Here is a 14,096-nt window from a genome sequence, read left to right as displayed (position 1 = left end):
TAACGGTGACAAACGGTGCCCACAAACTGTAAGGGCCTACATAAAGCTGTCCCAACAGCAGAGTCCCAACACCTTACCACTGCTACACCTGGCTATCAGCGGAGCCTTGCCTGGCAGTGAAACAGTTCATTCTGCCTCATTTACTGCCTTTAAAGAAACATAGCTGATATGGCTGACTTGCGTAAACAAATGTGGTTTCTACTGACAATTGAGATCTACAAACTATGGCATAAGGGGATGACAAGCAGATGAGAGGCAATCCATAATTTTGATTAAGACATTAATGAGCAAGCGACGACGGACGTAGTCAATATAACTATTTGTTCAGCACTTTTGAAATGTACAGCGACAGAATTCAGAACATGGGCCGTTCTTACAGTGTTCTCCCTGTACACCAAGTCAGAACCATAGGATAAATAAAGGGGGGCATATAAACAGACAATGAAAGCTTTTACAACATTCGATGATAAAATGTCTCTAAAAATATGTGCACCACCAAGTTAGAACAGTAGGCAAAATTAAGAGGTGAAAATAGACCAAACTATTAGGGTGAGGCACATGGGCTACTAACAGCTTACTACACAACATACACTTAGTATTACTTTCTTAGCTACTGTATACCTATCTCCCTTGCATATTACATAATTTATGCAGAAGCATACAATACATTTTTGGTTTCACCTTGTGAAGGAGGCACAGCAGTCCTTGCGGGCAAATTTTGTCATCAGACTTTGTCATCAAAGTCTGGCATTCTCTGGATTTATGGTGGGAACTCTGAAAAAAACACACAGCCACTCCATTGAATAGCTTGCAGTTAGCCACTGATTCCTTCCAAACGACTCATTGTTGAATTTGCGATTTCCAACTTGTTGTGTAATCTTTATGTCCAATGGCCAATGAGCACCGATACGTTTTATCTATAATTTCTCTTCCCTATTTCTCTTTATAAGACAAGGATTAAAAATGTTTTGCCAGTAGATTAATGACTTGATTCATGATGATGACTGCTAGCTATGACTTTGAAAGTAAGATGTTAACATGATCAGTCCAATCAAAGCTACTGTACATATAACATGACTTGATGTCATTTTTTCTGTGGCCAATGACCTTGAGCCTTCTTGGAAGGGCACTTGTAATATAACTCTATGGCAGGACCCAAAGGCCTGACATTTTGGATGTCTACCCTAAGCACTTAAACTTGGTGATGACATACTGTCCCCATGGAACGCCCTGGCCATAGAGAGGGGTTTTTGTTCTTTATTTTGGTTAGGCCAGGGTATTACATTGGGTGGGCGTTGGGTGGGCGTTGGGTGGGCGTTCTATGTTCCTTTTTCTACGTTTTTGTATTTCTTTGTTTTGGGCCGTGTGTGGCTCCCAATCAGGCACAGCTGAAGCTCGTTGTTGCTGATTGGGAGTCACACATAAGGAGCATGTTTTCCTTTGGGTTTTGTGGGTAATTGTTTCTGTTAGTGTTTGCACCTGACAGGACTGTTTGCTGTCGGTTTTCTTGTTTTGTTTGTATAGTGTTCTTTCTTTATTAAATATTCAATGATGAACACTAACTCCGCTGCACCTTGGTCTACTCTTTCTCACGACAGCCGTTACACCCCATGAGTGACAGAACACTGAGCCAATCACGGCACAATGCTCAGTATTTTCTACTGGCTCACCCCACCAACAAAGAAAGCACTGAGCTAGGCTGAAACACCTGCATTTTGGAGCTGCCTTACTCAAGAAAGCAAAAAAGAGACCATGCGTGTATGCAGCTTTATTAACTGAATGAAATATTTTTTTTTTACATTGTTTGCAAACTGATGTGTGACACGTATGACATTACAAACCCCACTACTCCTAATAGTAAGCTACGTTCTCCTCTACAATGAGAAAGTAGTGCTCTCCGTGGTGAAATATATAAATAGAACCATTGCTTTGGACACATTTGTCAGCTCTTATCAGTCTGTGCATTACGTTCTTATAAGCAGTGATTTTATAGAGTTTTAGAATGGAAAGAAAACAGAATAACTCGTCGTTGTCAGTCAATATGCAGAAAGTGACATGATTTTCACTCAGCTACTGAGATGACTGGTGATTAGACAGGTCTTTAGGAAATCCCCCACCATACTGCAGGTTGCCATTTATTGTCATGAATCTTGTTCTGGACGCAGCTCTGCAGAGTGGTGACTAGCTGGCACAACAACAAAGTCATGAAATCTGATTTTAAACCTAATCCTAACCCTAACCACACTGCTAACCATAATGTCTAACCCTAACCTTAAATTTAAGGCCAAAAACTAATTTTGGTATTCATGAATTTTTACATATGGCCTACTTGGACTTTGCAGCTGGCCCATCAAGCGGAAATCGCTAAGTTCTGCCTCCAGGGCAAGATTCATGACAATAAACGTCAACCTGCCAGCATACCAGGACGCAACCCTTGGGCTAATGTCTGGAACTGAAACCTGAGAGCCAGACCAGCATGCATCTCTCCTAGTGCTACAGGTCACAGTCAGTGAAAAAGACACGCTGTGTTGGGCCTATTCTGTAGACTACGGTGTCAGATTTTAAACTGTTGATTTGACAGACAGGATACAGTGAGACTTTGAATTATTTATAAAGAAGGACACTAAGGAGTTGTGGAGATGGTCTTTGAATGAGACAGAAGTCTACTGACTGGAGTCTCCGACAATTTTATGGGCTTTCCTCTGACACCGCCTATTGTATAGGTCCTGGATGGCAGAAAGCTTGGCCCCAGTGATGTACTGGGCCGCTCGCACTACCCTCTTGCGGTCAAATGCCGAGCAGTTGCCATACCAGGCGGTGATGCAACCGGTAAGGATGCTCTCGATGGTGCAGCTGTAGAACCTTTTGAGGATCTGGGGACCCATGCCAAATATTTTCAGTCTCCTGAGGAGGAAAAGGTTTCGTCGGGCCCTCTTCACGACTGTCTTAGTATGTTTGGACCATGATAGTTCGTTGGTGATGTGGACCCCAAGGAAAATGAAACTCTTGACCCGCTCCACTACAGCCTCATCGATGTTAATGGGGGCCTGTTTGGCCCGCCTTTTCCTGTAGTCCACAATCAGCTGCTTTGTCTTGCTCACATTGAGGGAGAGGTTGTTTTCCTGGCACCACACTGCCAGTTCTCTGACCTCCTCCCTATAGGCCGTCTCATCGTTGTCGGTGATCAGGCTTACCACTGTTGTGTCATCAACAAACTTAATGATGGTGTTGGAGTCGTGTTTGGCCACGCAGTCTTGGGTGAACAGGGAATACAGGAGGGGACTAAGTACACACCCCTGAGGGGTCCCAGTGTTAAGGATCAGCGTGGCAGACGTGTTGTTGCCTACTCTTACCACCTGGGGGTGGCCCGTCAGGAAGTCCAGGATCCAGTTGCAGAGGGAGGTGTTTAGTCCCAGAGTCCTTAGCTTAGTGATGAGCTTCGTGGGCACTATGGTGTTGAACGCTGACCTGTAGTCAATGAACATCATTCTCACATAGGTGTTCCTTTTGTCCAGGTGAGAAAGGGCAGTGTGGAGTGCGATTGAGATTGTGTCATCTGTGGATCTTTTGGGGCGGTATGCAAATTGGAGTGGGTCTAGGGTGTCCAGGAGGATGCTGTTGATGTGGTCCATGACCAGCCTTTCAAAGCACTTCATGGCTACCGACATGAGTGCCACGGGGCGGTAATCATTTAAGCAGGTAACCTTTGCTTCCTTGGGCACAGGGACTATGGTGGTCTGCTTGAAACATGTAGGTATTACAGACTCAGTCAGGGAGAGGTTGAAAATGTCAGTGAAGACACTTGACAGTTGGTCCACGCATGCTTTGAGTACACGTCCTGGTAATCCATCTGGCCCAGCGGCTTTGTGAATGTTGACCTGTTTAAAGGTTTTGTTCACATCGGCTACGGAGAGCGTTATTACACAGTCATCCAGAACAGCTTGTGCTCTCGTGCATGCTTCATTGTTGCTTGCCTCGTGCATGCTTCATTGTTGCTTGCTCTCGTGCATGCTTCATTGTTGCTTGCCTCGAAGCGAGCATAAAAGGCATTTAGCTCGTCTGGTAGGCTCGCGTCACTGGGCAGCTCGTGTCTGGGTTACCCTTTGTAATCCATAATAGTTTTCAGGCCCTGCCACATCCGACGAGCATCAGAGCCAGTGTAGTAGGATTCAATCTTAATCCTGTATTGACGCTTTGCTTGTTTGATGGTTCGTCTGAGGGCATAGCGGGATTTCTTGTAAGCGTCCCGAATAGTCTCCCAGTCCTTGAAAGCTGCAGCTCTAGTCTTTAGCTCGATGCGGATGTTGCCTGTAATCCATGGCTTCTGGTTCGGATATGTACGTACGGTCACTGTGGGGACAACGTCGTCAATGCCCTTACTGATGAAGCCAATGACTGAGGTGGTGTACTCCTCAATGCCATCGGATGAATCCCAGAACATATTCCAGTCTGTGCTAGCAAAACAGTCCTGTAGTGTAGCATCCGCGTCATCTGACCACTTCCGTATTGTGCGAGTCAGTGGTACTTCCTGCTTTAGTTTTTGCTTGTAAGCAGGAATCAGGAGGATAGAATTATGGTCAGATTTGCCAAATGGAGGGTGGGGGAGAGCTTTGTATGCATCTCTGTGTGTGGAGTAAAGGTGGTCTAGGATTTATTTTCCCCTTGTTGCACATGAGACATGCTGGTAAAAATTTGGTAAAACTGATTTTAGTTTGCCTGCATTAAAGTCCCCGGCCAGTAGGTGGACAGTGGAAGGAGTTAGTTACTGAAATCCCAAGGCCGAGGGGCACTAGTCCCATCCAGAGACCCATAGACCATCAAGGATTAAAAGGGGACTGCCTTAAATAGCACCACAGCTGTGGGAACCAATCAAGTCTGGCGACAGCTAGCCTGAATCAGGCCAGGCCAGCTGCTGTGGCACAGCCAAAACACTCCTCGGTCCTGCCTCAGAGTGGTACGGCCCATACAGCCCTCTTTCTGTTAGTGGAGCATCTCGTCAGACTGTCACTATGCTGGTTCAGGGATACTGGCCAAGTGATGGCCACTACTGTAATGATTCAGTTAAATGTAATTGGTAAGTGTGATATAAAATGATACCCTGCTAAAAGGATACCCAAGATAACATAATACTGTATGTACATTAACTTTCCCTCTAAATAAAAAAAAAAGTATGTGGACAGTGGACACCTGCTTGTCGAACATCTCATTCCAAAATCATGGGCATTAATATGGAGTTGGTCCCACCTTTGTTACTATAACAGCCTACACTCTTCTGGGAAGGCTTTCCACTAGATGTAGGAACATTACTGCGGGGACTTGCTTCCATTCAGCCACAAGAGCATTAGTGAGGTCGGGCACTGATGTTGGGCGATTAGGCTTGGCTCGCAGTCGAAGTTCCAATTCATCCCAAAGGTGTTCGGTGGGGTTGAGGTCAGGGCACTGTGCAGGCCAGTCAAGTTCTTCCACACCAATCTCGATAAACCATTTCTGTATTGACCTTGCTTTGTGCACGGGGGCATTGTCATGCTGAAACAGGAAAGGGCCTTCCCCCAACTGTTGACCAAGTTATCTCTGTTGAAGTGTTGCTACTGGCATTGAGGAATTAGTCTTAAGTTATTTTAAAGGCAGGGTGTGTAGGCATAAAATATCACCATACTTCTTTGAAAGCACTCCACTGCCCCTTTCCCTAATGTAGGCCTATAATATTTACAGGAGAACAGAGATCACCACTGTGCTCCACTGAACTACATTATGGCCACTTAAAGAACTGTAACATCTATGGAAATATGCTGTTTCAAGGGCATGTCACAGGTATTAGTCTCTGGCCATAGCGAGCCTACAGTTGTTCTGATACAGGAGCTCACTTTGGATTATGGCTATCATTCAAGGACTAGAAACCTTTCCACACTAGAGTAAGCACTTATATAATAGTTGCAACGTACACATATGTTTTTTTAATCAAATGTTGCCTACATAGCCTTGTTCATTTGAACCATTATCAAGTGGTACAGAGAAATTTTTTTTGATTTCTTGAGAACCTTTTCTGCCATTCCAGAAGCCTCCAGACAAATTTTGGGCACATTTTTTAACAGGGCACAGGGGCGGAATCTGGTCCCAATGGTGGCCCTGTGGGACCAAAAAGACCCCCATTTCCTCTAGATCTACTTACAGACACCTAATGTATCAGTTAACAGGCACTGGCTATATTAAGACCCACAACAAGTGAGTCCTGGCTCGGTGTCCAAGTGCCCAGCAGTGAAGCAGTTTACTTATCAATTACAAATAACATTTCCAGTATCCACAGCTCTGATCTGTGTCACTGACTGGCATTGGTTTACTCATATGACGACCTAAAACCATGATCAATTTCGGTAACCGGAGATTCCAACGCAATCTTATGTTACTTTTTTATTTATGTGCTGATATAATTCAGTAGACACTTGTCAGCTCTAAACTCAATGACCATAACAGTGCAGTAGTGTTATGCCAACATAGAAATCAGGTTCATTATTCATCAGTATACTGTACGTTTTCACACCATTCTGGTTCTCCTCTTTAAATAGATACAAATCCTCTGTTCCATATTTGATACATTCTCTTTGGTAATGTAAGTATCAATACAAATATTGATTTACTAATCTCCATTTGTACCCCTGCTGTTTTAGACTTGAGGCAGTGCCTGATAAGTGGGAGTTCTTATTCGCTACTAAAGTAATTCACGATCCAAAACTTTTGTAACAGTCATCGCTGCCCCCTAGTGGTGATAAATGGGTAAAGTTGGCAGTGCATCTATTTTTTACAAAGGGAATTATAGAAGGTAATGCACTTCACAATAAAACACAAGTGTAATGTTTTCTTATGTATTTAAGACAAGGAGCAAAGAAGCTGTATGATACGAACTAGAATAAAAAAAATGTAACTGCATTTATTGTAATACCACTATCCCAATGGTGACACTGTTTGAGCCCCACCCGCTTAGCTAAAAAATATATACATATACCCTACAGTTCAAAGGTTTGGAGTAATTTAGAAATGTCCTTGTTTTTGAAAGAAAAGCTAAATAAATGTCCATTAAAATAACATCAAATGGATCTGAAATACAGTGTAGACATTGTTAATGTTGTAAATGACTATTGTAGCTGGAAATGCCTGATTATTAATGGAATATCTACATAGGCGTACAGAGGCCCGTTATCAGCAACCATCACCCCTGTGTTCCAATGGCACGTTGTGTTAGCTAATCCAAGTTGATCATTTTAAAAGGCTAATTGATCATTAGAAAACCCTTTTGCAATTATGTTAGCACAGCTGAAAACTGTTGTTCTGATTAAAAAAGCAATAAAACTGTCTTTCTTTAAACTAGTTGAGTATCTCAAAATCGCCAGAAACAAAGGACTTTCTTCTGAAACTCATCAGTCTATACTTGTTCTGAGAAATTAAGGCTATTCCATGTGAGAAATTACCGAGAAACTGAAGATCTCTTACAACGCTGTGTACCACTCCCTTCACAGAACAGCGCAAACTGTCTCTAACCAGAATAGAAAGAGGAGTGGGAGGCCCCAGTGCACAACTGAGCAAGAGGACACGTACATTAGTTTGAGTACACTATTCTAGTTTGAGAAACAGACTCCTCACAAGTCCTCAACTGGCAGCTTCATTAAATAGTACCCACAAAACACCAGTCTCAACGTCAACAGTGAAGAGGCGGCCTTCTAGGCAGAGTTCCTCTGTCCAGTGTCTGTGTTCTTTTGCCCATCTTAATCTTTTCTTTTTATTGGCCAGTCTGAGATATGGCTTTTTCTTTGCAACTCTGCCTAGAAGGCCAGCATCCTGGAGTGGGAAACGTTGTGTTCGGCCCTGATCTGGCTATGCCATATGGCTGTGTGCTAAACTAGCTCATTTAGCACGCAAGATTTGCCTAGAATTCCTGTGGCATTATTTTATAGTAAGAACAATACAATTGAAGATAGCTGAATAAAATAGAAAGGATGTTTGTCTCCAAACGATTTCCCAGGGAGTGGGCACATGTGGTTATTCTGTGTTGAGCGGTTAACAAAGAAACAGCTCCTCCTATACGCTTAATTTGATGATGAAAAAAAGTTGCATGAAAGGGAAGCACTGTGCTCTGTTTGTTGTGCAGTCTGCACACACTTAATCAGTCTCTCATTCACAATTTGACAAGCCCTTGATAATATTCTCAAGCAGTATTCTCAATTTAATCTGGTCTTTACATATAGTCTACTAATATATGTGTAGAATGATTTTTTATTTAGAATGGCCCACAAAAAAAAATGTAATTCATAGCACTCGAATAGGGAATGGAGATTTGGTGCAGTTACTTTTTTTATATGCCAGGTAGGCTCCTGTCATGCTCTGATCTGTTTCACCTGTTTTTGTGATTGTCTCCACCCACCTCCAGGTGTCACCCGTTTTCCTCATTAGTATCTGGGTACTTATTCCTGTGTTCCCTGTTTGTCTGTTGCCAGTTCGTCTTGTGAAGTCAAACAGTGTGGTATTCTGTGTGTCTATTCTTTTCCTTTTCTCTGTTTTGTCCTCCTGGTTTTGACCCTTGCCTGCCTCCACTCTGAACCCGCCTGCCTGACCATAGTGCCTGTCCTGACCTCGGGCCTGCCTGCCACCCTGTACCTCCTGGACTCTGACCATGTTATGATCTTTTGCCTGTCCCTTGGATTATAATAAATATCAGAGACTCGAAGCATCTGCCTCCCGTGTCTGCATCTGGTCTCGCCCTGTACCCTTAGGCTACACTGTAATGTAAATTAATGTTCTTAATTTGTAAGCACCAGAAAGCTGGCATCCGCTTTTAAATAGTAGCTAGTCAAAACTCGTGATTGCACAATGACAGGAATTTTAAGAACACATGTTTCACTAGACTCTGTAGGCTATGGGCTCTCCAACCATGTTCCAGGAGTCCTAGGCCTATAGGCTACGTTTGGAGTTATTTGGCCACTTTAGCTGTGTTACAAACCTTATCAAAACATATAGAACTATGGGCTAGGCTGCGTGATGTATGCCACTGTGATTTGAAAAAGCCGGACTGCGCACTCTGGGCATCATCCACAAGTGATAATATTCTGACCACTCAGACTATTCCCAATGTAATCTTGTCTTTACATATACTAAATAATATGTGTAAAATTAGTTTTGATTTAGAATGGGCCATTATCATGCAACTGTCAGAACAGGGGCAGGGGACAAAATACATGTCATCCGTATGCACTTGAACAGGGTTGGAGAGTAACGGATTACGTGTAATCCGTTACTCTCCAACCCTGTTCAAGTGCATACGGATGACATGTATTACGTGTAATCCGTTACATGTAAGAGATTACAAAAACACGGTAACTGTAATCTGTTACGTTACCAGCAAAAATTTTGTAATCAGATTACAGATACTTTTGAAAAACTATATGATTACTTCGAGGATTACTTTTAAATTCAGAAAGGATGTTTAAGGATGGATGACATCAGTGATGTGAAACACTGCTGCTCTCTCATTGAGCTATTTGTGCCTGTTCACAAATCTAAATGTGTATTTGAACCCGATAATGGTTGAATTCAAGAAGTTTAAGCTGTTTTTGAAACCAGTGGACAGCCAGTGAAAAATGCGCTCTTGCAGCAGCTGCATAGTGCGGATCCCAGCCTATGGAATACAAGTGGGGGTTTCATGCTCCATCTAATTCACGCTGATAAAAAACAATCCATAGGCCTAATGGACACGTGCTCAAACACGCACACTTTTGATAGACTTAAAGGGGCCATCTGTAGTTGCTACATCCTTTGGACTTTTGGACTTATAAATTATATATATCCATTAATTCTTGAAGAATATAACTTCTAAATGCCTCATGAGTTTAGTTCACCTGTCACAATCCCTGAGAACCCATATAAGCTTGTTTTTCTCCAATGTTTGTAAACATTGTAAATATAAACAAACATTGTATAGCCTTATAACATGGTTAAAACAATATTTTTTGATATCATGGATGGTCAGTCCTTGTATCCATAGCCCTGTCTATTACTCTGAGAGTGGTTACATTTCTCCAGGCCATCCCTCAGCTTTTACCAAAACAGAGGTGAGGTGATAATTTTGGTATTGTTTCATCTGTGGATTTGCCCTTTAAACAGCTGTATATTATGAAGATGTCAGTGTCACGAATAAAAAGGTAAACTTTAGGCCTATAGCAAATGCAGCATATTGCATTCATTTTTCACATGTAAACAGCACTTTCAGTAGTGCTCAAAGCATGCCATTCCATGAGTGCAGCATTTAAATTTCAACTCGAGTCAATGAGCCCAATCAGTCCTTCATGACAACAAAATCATAAACAACAGAGTAGGGCTGGCTAATAAGTCCTTCGTTTTGGGGTTATGCTCAGGTAAAACAATTTGGCTAATATATACTTCCATATTTCCAAGTCCTATTCTTGAAGATCAAGGGGTATAACATTTATTGGAATGACTGGAATTCTGATAGACTTTGGTTTTTAATGTAAAGATATAATTTAATTGTATTATTATATGTAGAATAAAGCAATGGGTTAGAAGAAGCCTATATAACCAACCCATAAAGTAAAATGTAACATCCATATATGGCCAGCTATGTAAACTTTAACATTGATTTTTCCAATAGATGTCGTTCAATTGGTAACATACATTGTTTTCTTCTAATGCCTCTTAAGGGGACAGTAATCTAAAAGTAACTGAATCCAATTGACTACAATTTTCAACAGGTAACTAGTAACTGTAACAGATTACATTTCGAAAGTAACCTACCCAACCATGCAGTTGATTAGCAAATGGAGGACGCTTTTCCCACGGTATATTTTCATGCCAGCCAGGTAGGCTGCTCCGGTTATAACAAGAAGCAACGTGCTTAATATGTGTTATTGGCTTTTATATTGTTTACTCCATGTGTAACTCTGTGTTGTTGTCTGTGTCACACTGCTTTGCTTTATATTGGCCAGGTCGCAGTTGTAAATGAGAACTTGTTCTCAACTAGCCTACCTGGTTAAATAAAGGTGAAATATTTTTTTGTTTTTAAATTTGGAATGTTGAGAAATAAATATAGTAGCTTATAGAAAGCTGATGCGATCCTCCTCTTTTTAATAGAGGCTATCAAAACTCTGTTTTCTCAAGCAATTGCATAGCTTAGCTTATAGAAATGTAGAGCAACAGGAACACGTATTTAATTCTATGCATCAACCAGCTATGAGGCGCTCCTATTCCACTCAAACTCTGAAGGGCTCCCATGAAGTGTTTGATTTTATTTTAGATTGCATTTGCATTGATGTCAGAGTGATTAGAGGAACAATAGAGCCCTGAGTACCAGGCCATTAGGACCTGATGGAGGGACAATAGAGCCCTGAGTACCAGACCATTAGGACCAGATGGAGGGACAATAGAGCCCTGAGTACCAGACCATTAGGACCTGATGGAGGGACAGTAGAGCCCTGAGTACCAGACCATTAGGACCTGATGGAGGGACAATAGAGCCCTGAGTACCAGACCATTAGGACCTGATGGAGGGACAATAGAGCGCTGAGTACAAGACCATTAGGACCTGATGGAGGGACAATAGAGCCCTGAGTACCAGACCATTAGAACCTGATGGAGGGACAGTAGAGCCCTGAGTACCAGACCATTAGGACCTGATGGAGGGACAATAGAGCCCTGAGTACCAGACCATTAGAACCTGATGGAGGGACAGTAGAGCCCTGAGTACCAGACCATTAGGACCTGATGGAGGGACAATAGAGCCCTGAGTACCAGACCATTAGAACCTGATGGAGGGACAGTAGAGCCCTGAGTACCAGACCATTAGGACCTGATGGAGGGACAATAGAGCCCTGAGTACCAGACCATTAGAACCTGATGGAGGGACAGTAGAGCCCTGAGTACCAGACCATTAGGACCTGATGGAGGGACAATAGAGCCCTGAGTACCAGACCATTAGAACCTGATGGAGGGACAGTAGAGCCCTGAGTACCAGACCATTAGGACCTGATGGAGGGATAATAGAGCGCTGAGTACCAGACCATTAGCGACTGGCCTTTAGCAAGTCTGTTAGGCTACTAATGACCATCAGATGTGTCAGAGCACAGTTTTGGAGAAGCCTAGTCACGGCAACTCAGCAGTCACATGGAATTTGACTGAAGTCATGACTCCGCAGTAATATGGTCACTGTAACAGCCCTAGTCTCAACCAACAGCCCTAGTCCCAACCAGTTTACTACCTTAAAGTGGTGGAAGCCCTCAATGGCTTCCACTTAATGGCTTCCACCACTGCAAATGCGGCCTTTTGGGCCACTAGAGGCCTCTATCACTCTCTGTGGCAGGGCTCTCCTACCAGAAGTGGGTGGATGGAGCAAGCAGAGCGAGGCAGGTGTGAAGGACGGGACAGGCAGAGCAGCGTCAAAGTGGACAACCCGCCTGCCTGGCTTTGGTTGGGTCATTATAATGAAAAACAATGCATTCTACAATAAATCACACACAGGGTCAGACTTAGTGATTTGGAGGTCCCAGGCAAAGGCCAGTCTGAGCCCCCCCTCCTCAATTTTTTTTCATGGGATTTATAGTAAAGACATTTAACATGTATTCCCTTTCAATGTGCCATGAACACAACCAGTCATGATGTTTTCATCTTATTGTCAAATGAATCACTTCAAAAAGTAGGTTACCTTTGCACGTTCATCCAAATAATTCCAGCATCTAAGCAGTGCAATTTCCTTCAATTCGCAAGTGGCTGAAACAATCTCACTGGAGAAAGCATCCGAGCGAGCGAAACAGTGCCCCTCTCTCTTACTATATGTAGCCCATGTATCTGATGCTGTAAGGCCAAAAAGAGTATGACATGCCATAATCTTTTAGGCCAGAGCATCAGTTAGATGGACTTTACTTACACTATATATACAAAAGTATGTGGACACCCCTTAAAATTTGTGGATTCGGCTTTTTCAGCCAGACCCGTTGCTGACAGGTGTATACAAGCCATGCAATCTCCATAGACAAACCTTGGCAAAAGAATGGTCATACTGAAGAGCTCAGTGACTTTCAACATGGCAACGTCATAGGATGCCACCTTACAACTTTTTTATTTTTATTTCACCTTTATTTGACCAGATAAGCTAGTTGAGAACAAGTTCTCATTTACAACTGCGACATGGCCAAGATAAAGCAAAGCAGTGCAACACAAACAACAACACAGAGTTATACATGGAATAAACAAGCGTACAGTCAATAACACAATAGAAAAAAGAAAGTCTATATACAGTGTGTGCAAATGGCGTGAGGAGGTAAGGCAATAAATAGGCCATAGTAGCGAAGTAATTACAATTTAGCAAATTAACACTGGAGTGATAGATGAGCAGATGGTGATGTGCAAGTAGAAATACTGGTGTGCAAAAGAGCAGAAAAGTAAATAAAAACAATATGGGGATGAGGTAGGTAGATTGGGTGGGCTATTTACAGATGGGCTATGTACAGCGATCGGTTATCTGCTCAGATAGCTGATGTTTAAAGTTAGTGAGGAAAATATAAGTCTCCAGCTTCAGCGATTTTTGCAATTCGTTCCAGTCATTCCAGTCAACAGGTCTGTTTGTCAAATTTCTGCCCTGCTAGAGCTGCCCCTGTCAACTGTAATTACTGTTATTGTGAAGTGGGAAGCCCAGGCGCAACAGCGGCTCAGCTGTGAAGTGGTAGGCCACACAAGCTCATAGAACGGGTCCAACGAGTGCTGAAGTGCGTAGCGTGTAAAAATCGTCTGTCCTCGGCGGCAACACTCACTACCGAATTCCAAACTGCCTCTGGAAGCAACATCAGCACAATAACTGTTTGTCAGGAGCTTCATGAAATGGGTTTCCATGGCCAAGCATCCGCACACAAGCCGAAGATCACCATACGCAATCCCAAACGTTGGCTGCAGTGATGTAAAGCTCGTTGCCATTGCACTCTGGAGCAGTGGAAAGCCTTCCCAGAAGAGTTGAGGCTGTTACAGCAGCAAAGGGGGGACCAACTCTATATTCATGTCCATGATTTTGGAAAAGGATGTTTGATGAGCAGGTGTCCACATACTTT

Source organism: Salmo trutta, chromosome 17, assembly GCF_901001165.1.
Source record: "Salmo trutta chromosome 17, fSalTru1.1, whole genome shotgun sequence".
Lineage (NCBI taxonomy): Eukaryota > Metazoa > Chordata > Actinopteri > Salmoniformes > Salmonidae > Salmo > Salmo trutta.
This window is presented reverse-complemented; position numbering follows the sequence as displayed.